This window comes from Coregonus clupeaformis, unplaced genomic scaffold, assembly GCF_020615455.1.
Source record: "Coregonus clupeaformis isolate EN_2021a unplaced genomic scaffold, ASM2061545v1 scaf0092, whole genome shotgun sequence".
Taxonomy (NCBI): domain Eukaryota; kingdom Metazoa; phylum Chordata; class Actinopteri; order Salmoniformes; family Salmonidae; genus Coregonus; species Coregonus clupeaformis.
The window spans coordinates 652,822-668,061 of record NW_025533547.1 but is presented as its reverse complement, the minus strand read 5'-3'; the positions used below and the strand labels follow the sequence as shown (position 1 = coordinate 668,061).

Below are 15,240 nucleotides of genomic sequence, written 5' to 3'. Positions count from 1 at the left end.
CTCCTCTCCTCTCCTGTCCTCTCCTGTCCTCTCCTCTCCTAAATCAGGTGTGTGCATCATTTACATTTACATTTACATTTACGTCATTTAGCAGACGCTCTTATCCAGAGCGACTTACAGTTAGTGAATACATATTTTTTTTTTTTATACTGGTCCCCCGTGGGAAACGAACCCACAACCCTGGCGTTGCAAACGCCATGCTCTATCAACTGAGCTACATCCCTGCCGGCCATTCCCTCCCCTACCCTGGACGACGCTGGGCCAATTGTGCGCCGCCCATGAGTCTCCCGGTCGCGGCCGGCTGCGACAGAGCCTGGATTCGAACCAGGATCTCTAGTAGCACAGTTAGCACTGCGATGCAGTGCCTTAGACCACTGCGCCACTCAGGAGCATCACAATGTGTATGCTCCTTTCTCCTCTCCTGGGGGGGTATACTACAAAGCAGGATCAATGAGTTAGCCAGATAACTTGTCTAAATATCTATTGTCGTGACGTGAATCTCATTATTGTGATGACTATTATTTATCTAATAATTACCTACTATGTTTCATTGTTACTAGATTAAATGAATCATGTAACATTTAACTTCTTAGGAATTTGGGGCACCACGGGAAAAGTTACCGTTACCGTTTCCCAAATTAACTCTAAAGATATTTAGATATCTCCTATCGTTTAACAGTCATTTATTAATAATTTACTTCATATCAGTCTCAATCTGAAAGTCGTAGACTCTTTAAGTCTGCACGAACCCGGGTCTTACTGATCATTCTGTACCACAGAAATTGATTTAATTATTTATTTACTAACTAATAAAAAATGATAACACAAGATACAAAGACATACACGGTATAGGTAGGGATTAGAAACTTAATACAATGAAAACGGGTCCCTAGCAGACTAACACAATATAACACTAAAGATGGCGAGTTAAAGAGAGAGAGAGAAAACACTTGGATACACATGGACCTACACTCACAGTAATCCTAATACTTTGCCCCGAACTGCCGCCCGTTTGGTAAGAAGTAATGCATGTATTTACGTGTTGGAGGTCTTTGTCGTGTATCTCTGTTGGACCCAGGCCTTCATTGGGAGGGGTCGATTGGGCCTTCTCTTTCGGATGGCCTTTTAGATGTAAGGCTCAGATTGACCACAAGAGGTCACAATGTCCTTCTTCTTAGTTGTCTGTTTACTTTCACTCGTTCTGGAAGTGGTCTTCTGAGGACGGCTAATCAGCCGCGTCGATGATCCCCTGTGGGGTGATGAGAGCAGTGTAGTAGACAATGGTTTGAAGAGAGTAACAGGATGGTCCCACTTAAATTCACCTTCTTAGATACAGTACTTAGAACAGCTACTCAGCCGTAACATTGATTGTTAGTGGAGGCAACTTTGTCGACTTCACCTCGTGTTGATTTTCAGGGTCGGGACCAATATGGACAAAAGCTGCAGCTTGAGGTCCGTCTTGTCTGATCTGATAATTCTTAACTCAATCTTTTATGCGCTCTGGTAAAGAGGGGCGTTTCCGTCATACTGACACGCTCTCTGAGCTCCCTCGGGTGCTCTCTGGTAAAGAGGGGCGTTTCCGTCATACTGACACGCTCTCTGAGCTCCCTCGGGTGCTCTCTGGTAAAGAGGGGCGTTTCCGTCATACTGACACGCTCTCTGAGCTCCCTCGGGTGCTCTCTGGTAAAGAGGGGCGTTTCCGTCATACTGACACGCTCTCTGAGCTCCCTCGGGCGTGGCTAGTTACAAGGCAAACATATCATCACTATGATCTTGTTAGAAAGCTAAAATCACATTCCTATCTTCACGAAAACAAGGTTGTAAACCTGATATCCACAGTGTAAAAGCTCTTCAAGTCACAATGTTTTCGTTATAACGCCTTTATACCATTTATAATGACATCACAAAATATACATTAATTTTCCATATTCCATTTCTCATCATTCCCAACATTTGGATGTTGAAATATATTGTCCCAATGTTCATTGTTGGAAAAGTCTCTGAAACAAAGGCATTCCTTTCACCATACTAGAATGACAGAGATAGATTCTCCTCCTCTCTAATTTATGGCAGTATTAAGGTGTCAAGACCGGTACAGCCCCCCCGGGGGTAAGAGTATCTAGTTGTTGTCGGCCATTTGCCAAGCTGATGTGAGGCCTTGGAACCTCACCCAGGGAGAGTCATGACAGTCCCCCTCTGGTGGTTCAACCTTGGAAGATTTCTGCAAGTTTGCAACCCACCATAAAAAATGACCACGGGATGTCCTGGTTGTGGATCATCGTTGCTTGCCCGTCGTCCGGTTGTCCAGGCTGGTAGATCTAGGCAGTAACTTACACAGACGTTAACAATGCACAACACTCAGGCAATACATCATTACATTTATTCCCCAAATGGGCGGCATTGTGGCACTAACTGGTGGTCCAGGGGGAACTTGTTTGTGGCAGTATCACTTCCTTAGTGGTCCTATGGGGAACTTGTTTGTGGCAGTATCACTTCCTTGGTGGTCCTATGGGGAACTTGTTTGTGGCAGTATCACTTCCTTAGTGGTCCTATGGGGAACTTGTTTGTGGCAGTATCACTTCCTTGGTGGTCCTATGGGGAACTTGTTTGTGGCAGTGTCACTTCCTTAGTGGTCCTATGGGGAACTTGTTTGTGGCAGTATCACTTCCTTGGTGGTCCTATGGGGAACTTGTTTGTGGCAGTGTCACTTCCTTAGTGGTCCTATGGGGAACTTGTTTGTGGCAGTATCACTTCCTTAGTGTCAAAGGAAAACTGTAAAGAATTAAAACACAACACAGTATAGTTCCCCTTCATCATCTACTTGGACTCTACTCTATATACGTCCATGGTCTTGGCTAAATGACTCTGTCATGACATTTGTCTAATGTCATATGTATGGCGATCCTACCTGAAGGTGGGTAGTTAAGGCGCTCTCTAAAATGGCACCCTGAAGGACAAAGCTTCCATTGGTGGCACTACAGGGCTGACCTAGCGAACTCTGGGGAAGAAGCTGGGGATGCTGTGGATGGGTCACCTGATGTGGTTTTGTAATCTATTGCCAGTTTTCAGAAAATCGGGATTGCTTCCATCCCACAGGTGATCCTAGCATAAGACCTCATTAGGTCTTCCATTGTGTGTGTGCGCCTGTGTACATAGTAGGTGGACACGCCAAGGGCAATAAGACCAAGGATCATGGTACCAGTCAGGATACTGTCCGGCACCGTCCAAGAGCGGGTGACAGACCAATCTTTTGGCTTATAGCCAATCGGGTCAACTAAAAGTGCCTCATTCAGTATTCTAAGATCAACAGTCATCGGTCCCTCGAAATGAATTTGGTTTTGAATAGCTGGTGGTAACTCAAGGGAACGTTTAGCAAAAGCGTCAGGCATTTCAATATGTGTGTCTATCCTGTCGTCAGGAAGTTGGTATAGGGCTAGGTTGTCTATGTGGAAAATCGCCCCCTCTGGTACCCAAAAATTGTCTGATTGGGAGGTTCAGTTGGGTGGTTGAGTCATGGCGTTCGTAAGTCATAGTGGCGGACGTGAATGGGGTGTTAATCAGCCATTGATTCCCTACCACTTCCACTTGCGTGGTGGTGACTCCACCTCTTGCTGTTAGTTTGGCTCCTCAGCGTTCATCGCTGTTGATAGGCTTAAGGCCACAAAGGCGCTCAGTGTTATCCCTGATGAAGGGTTCGGCTAGGACACAAGTAGTGTACGTCTTTGGTTAGAGTACACATTAACAGGTTAGGGGTGAGATAGAAATCTGGATTGTGTTCCTGATAAGCTATGACTGGAGGTGTGATGATTTTCACATGGGTGTTGTCGCGCCAAAATCCTACGTTTAGAACCGTTTTCAACCTATAGATATTCTCCAGTTCAACAACCAGCAGCGTCAGTAAAAATCCCACTTCATTACGATTAACATCAACATGTATTGGAATTGCAGACCCCAGACTATAGGTCAAATCTGACTGTAATGGCTTTATCATGGATGTGGTAGCTGAGGTCAAGATGTTGGGCACCATTGCGAGGGGCACTAGATATGAGTGGATTCTATTCATGGCCAAGTGGTCCATAGAAGAGCTAACTTCACTGAGAAAATCCTCCAACAACAATCGAACCAATTGGACATGGGCATAGTCATGATTCATGACCTCTACTAGCTTGCCTACCGACAGGAGGGTTTTGGTCAGGGGAGTAGCGTGTGTGTTTACCAGTGTCCTGGAGAGACCTTCCCCCATGCTGCCACCTGAGTGCCTGTGATTGGATAAGCGGCATCTCTTCAGTAATCTCCCTAACATTTCATTTGACCGTGGCTAGACTGACTGCGTTGACGGCAGTGGTACCAAGAGAGAATAGTGACCCTACGGCTGCATCTATTGAGAGTTGCACAAAGAGGAATCGTTTTTCTTGCCTGGGCTCTGCTAGTTCTGACTGGGATATTTTGGAGTTGGGCCAACATGTGGGCTAGCTGAGTGTGCTTAACTGCCTGGGTGGTCCAGTCAGCCCCGGCCCAACTCAAATGTGCCGCAGGGGAAATGTGTTGGCGGTACACGTTCTCTGCATCTAGGCGGAAGTACACCATCTGTGTGTGTACTCTGCAGTTGGTTATAAGGAGTCCTGGATCATCACGGAGAATGATTCCCGTAGGGGGTCCACTTGTGAGAACATCTGCTGGATTGGTTTTGACCAGGGCGCAGAGTGTCAGGATCATCCAAAGGAACTCCATCCTACAAAAACGCATAATTAGAGATATTGTTTGATTATTTCAGTTGTGTTTTTTTTTTTAAATTTTACAAAAATATTTTTAAACACATTTTGACAACAAATGTAGCTGATTTTCCTATTCCCATGGGGGGAGTGTATAACTTAATTTGGTTCCTGTGGACCCACTTGAACGTGATGTTCTGTCGACCTTTGCTGATTCTAATTTGATAAGCAACAGGTGACAGCTTTAACACAATCTCATGTGGCCCTGTCCAGTGGGGCAGGAATCTTTATAACGGCCGTGGATTCCGCTGTGTCATTGGGTGCGGGCAGGCACTCCACCCACTTTGTGAATGCGCAAGTCACTGTGAGGAGATACTTGTTGCCTCTTGGCGACCTGGAAACTGGGCAGACCCAGTCGATCTGGATCGAGCTCCAAGGGTAAGACCCACCCTTGCTCTGTGAAGTGGCTTGGAGGGTTGAAACTGGCAGCAAACTAGACACCCCCTCACGTATCGTGCCACGTCTTGTTCCATGTGAGGCCAGTGGGCCACCTGTCGCAATGTTTCACATGTAGCCTTGATGTGAAAGGCTTGACATGACCCCCTATGACCTCCACATGGCTCGTCGTGGGCATTTTTATATATGTATTTTTATTTCACCTTTATTTAACCAGGTAGGCCAGTTGAGAACAAGTTCTCATTTACAACTGCGACCTGGCCAAGATAAAGCAAAGCAGTGCGATAAAAACAACAACACAGAGTTACATATGGGGTAAACAAAACATCAAGTCAAAAATACAATAGAAAATCTATATTCAGTGTGTGCAAATGTAGTAAGTTATGGGGGTAAGGCAAGAAATAGGCCATAGTGCAAAATAATTACAATTTAGTATTAACACATAGCCTGTTGGAGGCTATTTTGTAAATGACATCGCCGAAGTCAAGGATCGGTAGAATAGTCAGTTTTACGAGGGCATGTTTGGCAGCATGAGTGAAGGAGGCTTTGTTGCGAAATAGGAAGCCGATTCTAGATCTAACTTTTGATTGGAGATGCTTAATGTGAGTCTGGAAGGAGAGTTTACAGTCTAACCAGACACCTAGGTATTTGTAGTTGTCCACATACTCTAGGTCAGACCCGTCGAGAGTGGTGATTCTAGTCGGGTGGGCGGGTGCCAGCAGCGTTCGATTGAAGAGCATGCATTTAGTTTTACTAGTGTTTAAGAGCAGTTGGAGGCTACGGAAGGAGTGTTGTATGGCGTTGAAGCTCGTTTGGAGGTTTGTTAACACAGTGTCCAATGAAGGGCCAGATATATACAAAATGGTGTCGTCTGCGTAGAGGTGGATCTGAGAGTCACCAGCAGCAAGAGCAACATCATTGATATACACGGAGAAAAGAGTCGGCCCGAGAATTGAACCCTGTGGCACCTCCATAGAGACTGCCAGAGGTCCAGACAACAGGCCCTCCGATTTGACATATTGAACTCTATCTGAGAAGTAGTTGGTGAACCAGGCGAGGCAGTCATTTGAGAAACCAAGGCTATTTAGTCTGCCAATAAGAATGCGGTGGTTCACAGAGTCGAAAGCCTTGGCCAGGTCGATGAAGACGGCTGCGCAGTACTGTCTTTTATCGATCATGGTTATAATATCGTTTAGGACCTTGAGCGTGGCTGAGGTGCACCCATGACCAGCTCGGAAACCGGATTGCATAGCGGAGAAGGTACAGTGGGATTCAAAATGGTCGGTGATCTGTTTGTTAACTTGGCTTTCAAAAACTTTGGAAAGGCAGGGCAGGATGGATATAGGTCTGTAACAGTTTGGATCTAGAGTGTCACCCCCTTTGAAGAGGGGGATGACCGCGGCAGCTTTCCAATCTCTGGGGATCTCAGACGTTACGAAAGAGAGGTTGAACAGGCTAGTAATAGGGGTTGCGACAATTCCAGCTGCTAATTTTAGAAAGAAAGGGTCCAGATTGTCTAGCCCAGCTGATTTGTAGGGGTCCAGATTTTGCAGCTCTTTCAGAACAACAGCTGTCTGAATTTGTGTAAAGGAGAAGCGGGGGGGCATGGGCAAGTTGCAGCGGAAGGTGCAGAGTTGGTGGCCGGGGTAGTGGTAGCCAGGTGGAAAGCATGGCCAGCCGTAGCAAAATGCTTGTTGAAATTCTCGATTATTGTAGATTTATCGGTGGTGACAGTGTTTCCTAGCCTCAGTGCAGTGGGCAGTTGGGAGGAGGTGCTCTTATTCTCCATGGACTTTACAGTGTCCCAAAACTTTTTGGAGTTAGTGCTACAGGATGCAAATTTCTGTTTTTGCTTTCCTAACTGATTGTGTATATTGGTTCCTGACTTCCCTGAAAAGTTGCATTTCGCGGGGGCTGTTCGATGCTAATGCAGTACGCCACAGGATGTTTTTGTTCTGGTCAAGGGCAGTCAAGTCTGAGGAGAACCACGGGCTATATCTGTTCTTAGTTCTGACATTTTTTAATGGGGCATGCTTATTTAAGATGGAGAGGAAAGCACTTTTAAAGAACAACCAGGCATCCTCTACTGACGGAATGAGGTCAATATCCATCCAGGATACCCGCCAGGTCAATTAGAAAGGCCTGCTCGCTGAAGTGTTTTAGGAAGCGTTTGACAGTGATGAGGGGTGGTCGTTTGACCGCAGACCCATTACGGACGCAGGCAATAAGGCAGTGATCGCTGAGATCCTGGTTGAAGACAGCGGAGGTGTATTTAGAGGGTACATTTGTCAGGATGATATCTATGAGGGTGCCCATGTTTACAGATTTTGGGTTGTACCTGGTAGGTTCGTTGATAATTTGTTTGAGATTGAGGGCATCTAGTTTAGATTGTAGGTTGGCCGGGGTGTTAAGCATATCCCAGTTTAGGTCACCAAGCAGTACGAACTCTGAGGATAGATGGGGGGCAATCAGTTCACATATGGTGTCCAGGGCACAGCTCGGGGTTGAGGGGGGTCTGTAGCAAGCGGCAACAGTGAGAGACTTATTTCTGGAAAGGTGGATTTTTAGAAGTAGAAGCTCAAACTGTTTGGGCACAGACCTGGATAGTATGATAGAGCTCTGCAGGCTCTCTCTACAGTAGATTGCAACCCCGCCCCCTTTGGAAGTTCTATCGAGACGGAAATTATTGTAGTTGGGGATGGACATTTCTGAATTTTGGTGGCCTTCCTAAGCCAGGATTCATACACTGCTAGAACATCAGGGTTGGCGGAGTGTGCTAACGCAGTGAATAACTCAAACTTAGGGAGGAGGCTTCGGATGTTAACGTGCAAGAAGCCAAGGCTTTTACGGTTACAGAAGTCAACAAATGATAACGCCTGGGGAGTTGGAATGATACTGGGGGCTACAGGGCCTAGGTTAACCTCTACATCACCAGAGGAACAGAGGAGGAGTAGAATAAGGATACGGCTAAAGGCTTTAAGTACTGGTCTTCTAGTGCGTTGGGTACAGAGAAAAAAAGGGGCAGATTTCCGTGCGTTGTAGAATAGATTCAGGGCATTATGTACAGACAAGGATATGGAAGGATATGAGTACAGTGGAGGTAAACCTAAGCGTTGGGTAACGATGAAAGAGATAGCATCACTGGAGGCACCGATTGAGTTGGTCTATGCGTGTGTGGGGGGTGGGACAAAGGAGCTATCTAAGGCAGGTTTAGCGGGACTGGGGGCTTTACAGTGAAATAGTACAATAAGAAATAACCGAAACAGCAATAAGCTAACTATATTGACATGGGATAGAGGCATAAAGCAATCACAGGTGTTATTCGAGAGAGCTAAGACAACAGCTGGTAATGGCGACAAAGTTTGGCCTGAGGCTAAACATAAACAGGATGCGGTACCGTATAAAGGAACAGTCCAGCAGGCATCAGCTGTATAGCTGAGTTATCATAAGGTCCGGTGAACAGCAATAGGAGAGTTCGGAGGTAGTTCGGGGGCTGCTATAGCACTGGCGAGCAAGAAGCCCGGCTTGCGTGTGCTAGCGGGCCGGGGCTAGCAGATGGATCTTCGTGGTCGACGTCGTAACGGGAAGCCTGTTGAAACCACATCAGACGATTTCGTCGGCAAACCAGTCGTGTTGGATCGGCGGGGCTCCGTGTCAACACTAGGAGGTCCCGTCCGGTTGACAGAGAGGTAGATAGTCGGGAGATGGGCCTGGCTCGAGGCTAGCTCAAGGCTAACTGGTGCTTGCTAAGGGGCAATGGTAATTAGCCAACAACAACAGCCATTTGGTTGCAGCTAGCTGGTTGCGATGATCCGGCGCTAGGGTCCAGTGATTCCGGCAGAAAGTCCGATATGCTCTGGGTCGATAGCACGCTGTGCAGACTGGCCGACAAATTGTCCAGGCTAGAGCTGGCTGGTGGATAGTGTAGGCCACGGACAATGGTGAAGAAACTAACGGTGGCTAATAGCAAGTAGCCATTCGGTTGCAGCTAGGCTAGTTTCAGCTTAAGGTTCTTCATAAAAGTTATAAAGAAATAATAGAATCCTTTCCACGTTGGGTGAGGCGGGTTGCAGGAAAGTATATTTAGTTAAAGAATGAAAAGTGAAATTGAGAAATATATACAAAATAGACAAAAAACGAAAAAACTGGCTATTTACACAAGGACACAGAAAAAAACACGACCGCACTGCTACGCCATCTTGGAACAATAATATATGTTCCAAAACGTTGCAGGAATGCTACAAACATTTTGGGAACGTTTCAAACAGACAGACAGACATTTTTGAGTGTTCTTAATAACTGTCAGCTGACGGAAAAATGTTGTATGAATTTGAAATGTTGAACATTCCAAAATTCCAAATGAATCCATAACCTTGTACAACGTTGCAGAACGTTGCAGTACGTTTTCGTGCTCGTATCATTCCACAACAAGGTTGGAGTACGTTTTAAAAACCCAATTTCAAAATGTTTCATGAGAACCCATTATAAAAAATAATAAAAATAATATGCAATTTAGCAGACGCTTTTATCCAAAGCGACTTACAGTCATGTGTGCACACATTTTTGTATGGATGGTCCCGGGGATCAAACCTACTACCCTGGCGTTACAAGCGCCATGCTCTACCAATTGAGCTACAGAGGACCACAATTATAAGCTGTAACATTGGCAAAGGTTCTTCTTTGGTGTGCCCAAAACGTTGCCACCTGAAACCTTACACAATCTTTTTTTGTATATATTTTTTTACAATACAAAACATCCACATACAAACAACAGCATACAGACGCACACAAACATCAACGACATCACATTTACAATTACATTTTAGTAGACGTACAGTTAGTGAGTGCATACATTTTTTATTTTTTTATTTTTTTATTTTTTATTTTTATACTGGCCCCCCGTGGGAATCAAACCCACAACCCTGGCGTTGCAAACGCCATGCTCTACCAACTGAGCTACATCCCTGCCGGGATGATCTCTAGTGGCACAGCTAGCACTGTGATGCAGTGCCTTAGACCACTGTGCCACTCGGGAGACACCCTGCCCAGACCCACCTGCTCACACCCCCATCTCCAGCACCCGTATCACTCTCCACCACATGGCCTCAAACTGCACCATTTTGTTCCTCTCCGTCGCCCCACACACTTTCAACATTTTGATAATAAAGCTTTTGACCTTTTCATTGTGTTAACGATGGAGGATTGGTTGATTTCCAGTTTTTAAGTACACGTTTTTTCAAGATGATTGACGAGAAAAGTATCGTCCAACCCATTGGGTATCTCACTGCACCCTCGTATACCATGTCTTGAAATATGCAGACAGACGGATTTAAAGTACATTTACATTGTAATACTTCTGACAGCCAACTTTCTAACTCCGCCCATAACTTTTGGACTTTATATAATTCCCAGAAGGCATGGATCATTGTTAGTTTTACAGTTAAGACATGACTCTGCTGCTGTGCTGTAGAATTTGTGAATTTTGTCTTGTATAATAAATTATATACATTAGTTTATACTGGATTAAGCGTACATTTTTGTTAACTGTAATTTTGTTAGTTATGTTCCATCCTTCCCTCCATCTTGTGCCAATATCAGTTATTTTTAAGTCTCGGTTCCAATAGTTAATATTTTTCTTGTCAGTTGGATCGGCTCTCTGCTCTCTGCAAGGTTTAGTATATCTTAGCTATTGTCACGATCGTCTGAAGGAGGAGACCAATGCGCAGCGTTGCGAGTGAACATGATGACTTTATTAACTTAAAGCAACCACGAAGAAAACAACAAATGACGATCCGTGAAGTACTATACTGAATACTACTAACAGCAACAAAGAAACAATAACCCACAACACAAAGTGAACTCACACAGTATAAATATGGCTCCCAATCAGAGATAACGAGCCGACAGCTGACACTCGTTACCTCCGATTGGGAGTCATACGACTAATCAAGAACAATTAACCAAACATAGAAAATGCACAACCAGAAATCCCCAACATAGAAATACACCCAAACAATGAAACTAAACAACCCTGGCTCAAATATCAAGGTCCGTGGAGCCAGAGTGTCACAGCTATCATGTTAATATCCTTTTCTGACTCAAATAAGATTCTCTCAAGATTGGCCTGATGCCCAAATTATTTAAAATTAAAGTTTCGTGATTTGACACTTTGGAGTTGCATGTATTTGAAAATATCTACATTGGCTAGTCCAAAAATTGCTTTTTAATTATTTAATGGAAATACATGTACTTCCTGTTACCAAGTCATTCATGGTTTCTATGCCTTTAGTTTCCATGGGGACCAATTTATCGGTGCATTCTGAAAAGCTATCCAAGGATTGTTCCATAGGGTTGTGTTTTTAGGTAGTGATATTCGTTCTTGTAGAATACATTTCATTTTCTTCCATTTTGTTATAGCGTTCTTAAAGGGGAATTTCACCTGGCTCTGCCACGGCATATAATCAAAACTATATTAGCAACATTATGTTTTTGTCATAAACATCAAAATTATCCAAACCACACGCTACAACTAGCAAATGTTCATTTCACTGGTAGAATCGGGAAGTTTTGACTCCCTGTGTGTTGGTTTGCTCATAGTGAACCACAAAGTCGGGCATTCATAGTGAACTCTGATAGGTTAGGGTTAGGGTTAGGGTTAGGGTTAGGGTTAACCTAACCCTAACCCCGCCCGCTAGGTAGAGGGGGCGTACCCACAAACTGGAATGATGGCGTTGTTCACCTCAAATTACCAACACATAGTAATCTCAGAACTTCTGTAGGCAAGATTTTTTTGAAAACATTTGTTATTCACTAATGTTTGTCATCATGCCTGTGTGGTGTTCTGTGCCTGGCTGTGCTAATTAGAAACAAGTGCGAAAATGAGTTATCTTTCACCGTTCTACCTACCAGAGATTCACCCCGATTCTGCCAGTGGCTTGCGGCTATCAAGAATGATGCGATGACCAAAGATTATCAGAGGGATTTTCAGGCTGAACTGATGGGGAATCCATTTCGATGACAGCTGATCCGTTTTACCTAATTTCTACCAGCATGTCACATGTGCAACCAGAGGAATAAAACTCTAGACCACCTTTACTCCACACACAGACATGCATACAAAGCTCTCCCTCACCCTCCATTTGGAAAATCTGACCATAATTATATCCTCCTGATTCCTGCTTACAAGCACAAATTAAAGCAGGAAGTACCAGTGTCTCTCTCAATACAGAAGTGGTCAGATGACACGGATGCTACGCTACAGGACTGTTTTGCTAGCACAGACTGGAATATGTTCCCGGGATTCATCCAATGGCATTGAGGAGTATACCACCTCAGTCACCGGCTTCATCAATAAGTGCATCGACAACGTCGTCCCCACAGTGACCGTACGTACATATCCCAACCAGAAGCCATGGATTACAGGCAACATCGGAACCGAGCTAAAGGCTAGAGCTTTCAAGGAACGGGACACTAATCCGGAAGCTTATAAGAAATCCCACTATGCCCTCCAACAAACCATCAAACAGGCAAAGTGTTAAGACAGGATTGAATCATACTACACCGGCTCTAACGCTCATCGGATGTGGCAGGGCTTGCAAACTATTACGGACTACAAAGGGAAACCCAGCTGCTAAATGCCTTTTATGCTCGCTTCGAGGCAAGCAACACTAAAGCATGCATGAGAGCACCAGCTGTTCCGGACGACTGTGTGATCACCCTCTCCGTAGCCGATGTGAGTAAGACCTTTAAACAGGTCAACATTCACAAGGCCACGGGGCCAGACGGATTACCAGGACGTGTACTCAGAGCATGCGCAGACCAACTGTCAAGTGTCTTCACTGACATTTTCAAACTCTCCCTGACCGAGTTTGTAATACCTACATGTTTCAAGCAGACCACCACTCACGTCAATAGCAATGAAGTGCTTTGAAAGGCTGGTCATGGCTCACATCAACACCATTATTCCAGAAACCCTAGACCAGGGGTGTCAAACGTCCGGCCCGCGGGCCGGATCAGGCCCGCAAACGGGTTTAATCCGGCCCGCGAGATGATAAAAAAAAATATATATATATATATATATATATATATATATATATATATATATATATATAATACTTTTGTAAAGTATAAAAATGCGCTGCAATTTTTCAATAAAATAAACTGCTGTTCCAATTGCGTCCACTGGATGGCGCAATAGCAATTGTGTTAAGCAAGCAAACTGTTTATACCGGGACAGAGCAAGTAGGTCAAGCACGTGCAGCCAATGAGCTACTTTGTTTTGCCTGCGATATTTATTACGGCTTCTACTTTTAACATTATGTGCTTTGGCACCCTCATTGCCCCAATATGTCTCTGTCAAAAAAGAGAAAAGTGGACGCAGAGTGTTCCAAGAAAAATGGTCATCCTATTTATTCACGGAATTGAATGGGAAAGCTGTATGTTTGGTGTGTTCACAGCATGTTGCAGTGCTGAAAGAATATAACCTTCGGTCGCCACTATGTGAGTCTTCATGCCGACAAATATGACAACTTTCAAGGACAGCGGAGATGAGAGAAGGTGAATGAACTGTTGGCGGGTCTGAAGAAACAGCAGTCTGTGTTTACTCACAGCCGAGACATCAGTGGCGCTGCAGTGAAAGCTAGCTACCTCATTGCTAATGAAATCGCAGTGGCTTCAAAACCATTTAGTGAGGGTGAATTTGTAAAAACATGCATGATGAAGGCAGCGGAGATTGTGTGCCCTGAAAAGCGGCAGGCTTTTTGCAAATATCAGCCTGACAAGAAACACAGTTGCAGACAGGATTTCCGATCTTTCAGTGGATTTGGACAGCCAGTTGAAGCAAAAAGTAAAGTCATTTATTGTGTTTTCGGTTGCAATTGATGAAAGCACGGACATTACAGATGTTGCACAACTGGCCATTTTCATCCGCGGAGTTGATGACACATTGACCGTCACCGAGGAGTTCGTGGAGTTGGTGCCGATGACAGATACAACGACAGCAGCTGATATTTTTACCGCACTCGTCGGCGCGCTGGACAGGGTCGGAGTGGACTGGTCCCGCGCTGTCAGCCTGGCTACAGATGGTGCGCCCTCAATGATCGGGAAAAAAGCAGGCGTTGTGACAAAGTTCAGAGAGAAAGTGCAATCTGCAAATGGAGGACGTGATTTTTTGACTTTTCGCTGTATTTTGCACCAGGAGGCTTTGTGTTGCAAGTCATTAAAGATGGATAACGTCATGAAGATGGTCATCCAAACTGTTAATTTAATCCGATCCAGAAGCCTGAATCACCGTCAGTTTGACAGCCTTCTCAGAGAGAAAGACCACATCTATGGCCTGCCATACCACACTGAGGTAAGATGGTTAAGCCGAGGTGCTGTGCTGAGGCGTTTCTTTGATTTACGAGAAGAAATTGAACAGTTCATGGAAGAAAAGGGCAAACCAGTGTTAGAATTTCATTCCGCAGAATGGATGCAGGACCTTGCATTTATGGTGGATGTTACAGAGCACCTGAATAACTTGAACAAACAGCTGCAAGGGCGCAACAAAGTTGTCACGCAGTATTATGACAGCATACGTTCTTTCAAGTTGAAGCTGTCATTGTGGGAGACGCAACTTGCCGGTGGTGATGCAGCTCACTTCCCCTGTCTGAAAAATGTGTGCGCGACCCAACGTGGCAGACATGAAGCGGTTCAAAGATAAAATAACGGGACTGTTACGGGAGTTTGAGCAACGCTTTCAGATTTATGTTTATATGTTTTTATGTTGATGTGCTATTGTTTTTAATTGATTTTATTTTATTTGTATATTTAACCTATTCTTGACTCTGTGGTTCTTGCACTTGTTTGGGGAACAGGATTTCATTATTTTTATCTACATTTCTGCCTGAGAAATGACACCCTGATATAGTTCTGTGATCTGTGAAACAGTTCTGTTAATCACTGAGGCATTGTGTGTTTGTGTGTTCTTTGTCCTCAGAACATTCAAATAACTTGAGGTGTTTTATGATTAATAGTGATGTTGTGCTTTTGGACACTGTCCTCAGGCTCCAGCTTTATGTTTATATGTTTTTAT

General features: G+C 44.6%; 1 protein-coding gene across 1 annotated transcript in view; it reads left to right on the top strand.

Annotated features, from left to right (window-relative positions):
- The window catches only part of LOC121534207 (retinoschisin-like), a 74,161-nt gene that overhangs the window by 40,323 nt on the left and 18,598 nt on the right, over positions 1-15,240 (top strand). The window lies entirely within an intron of this gene.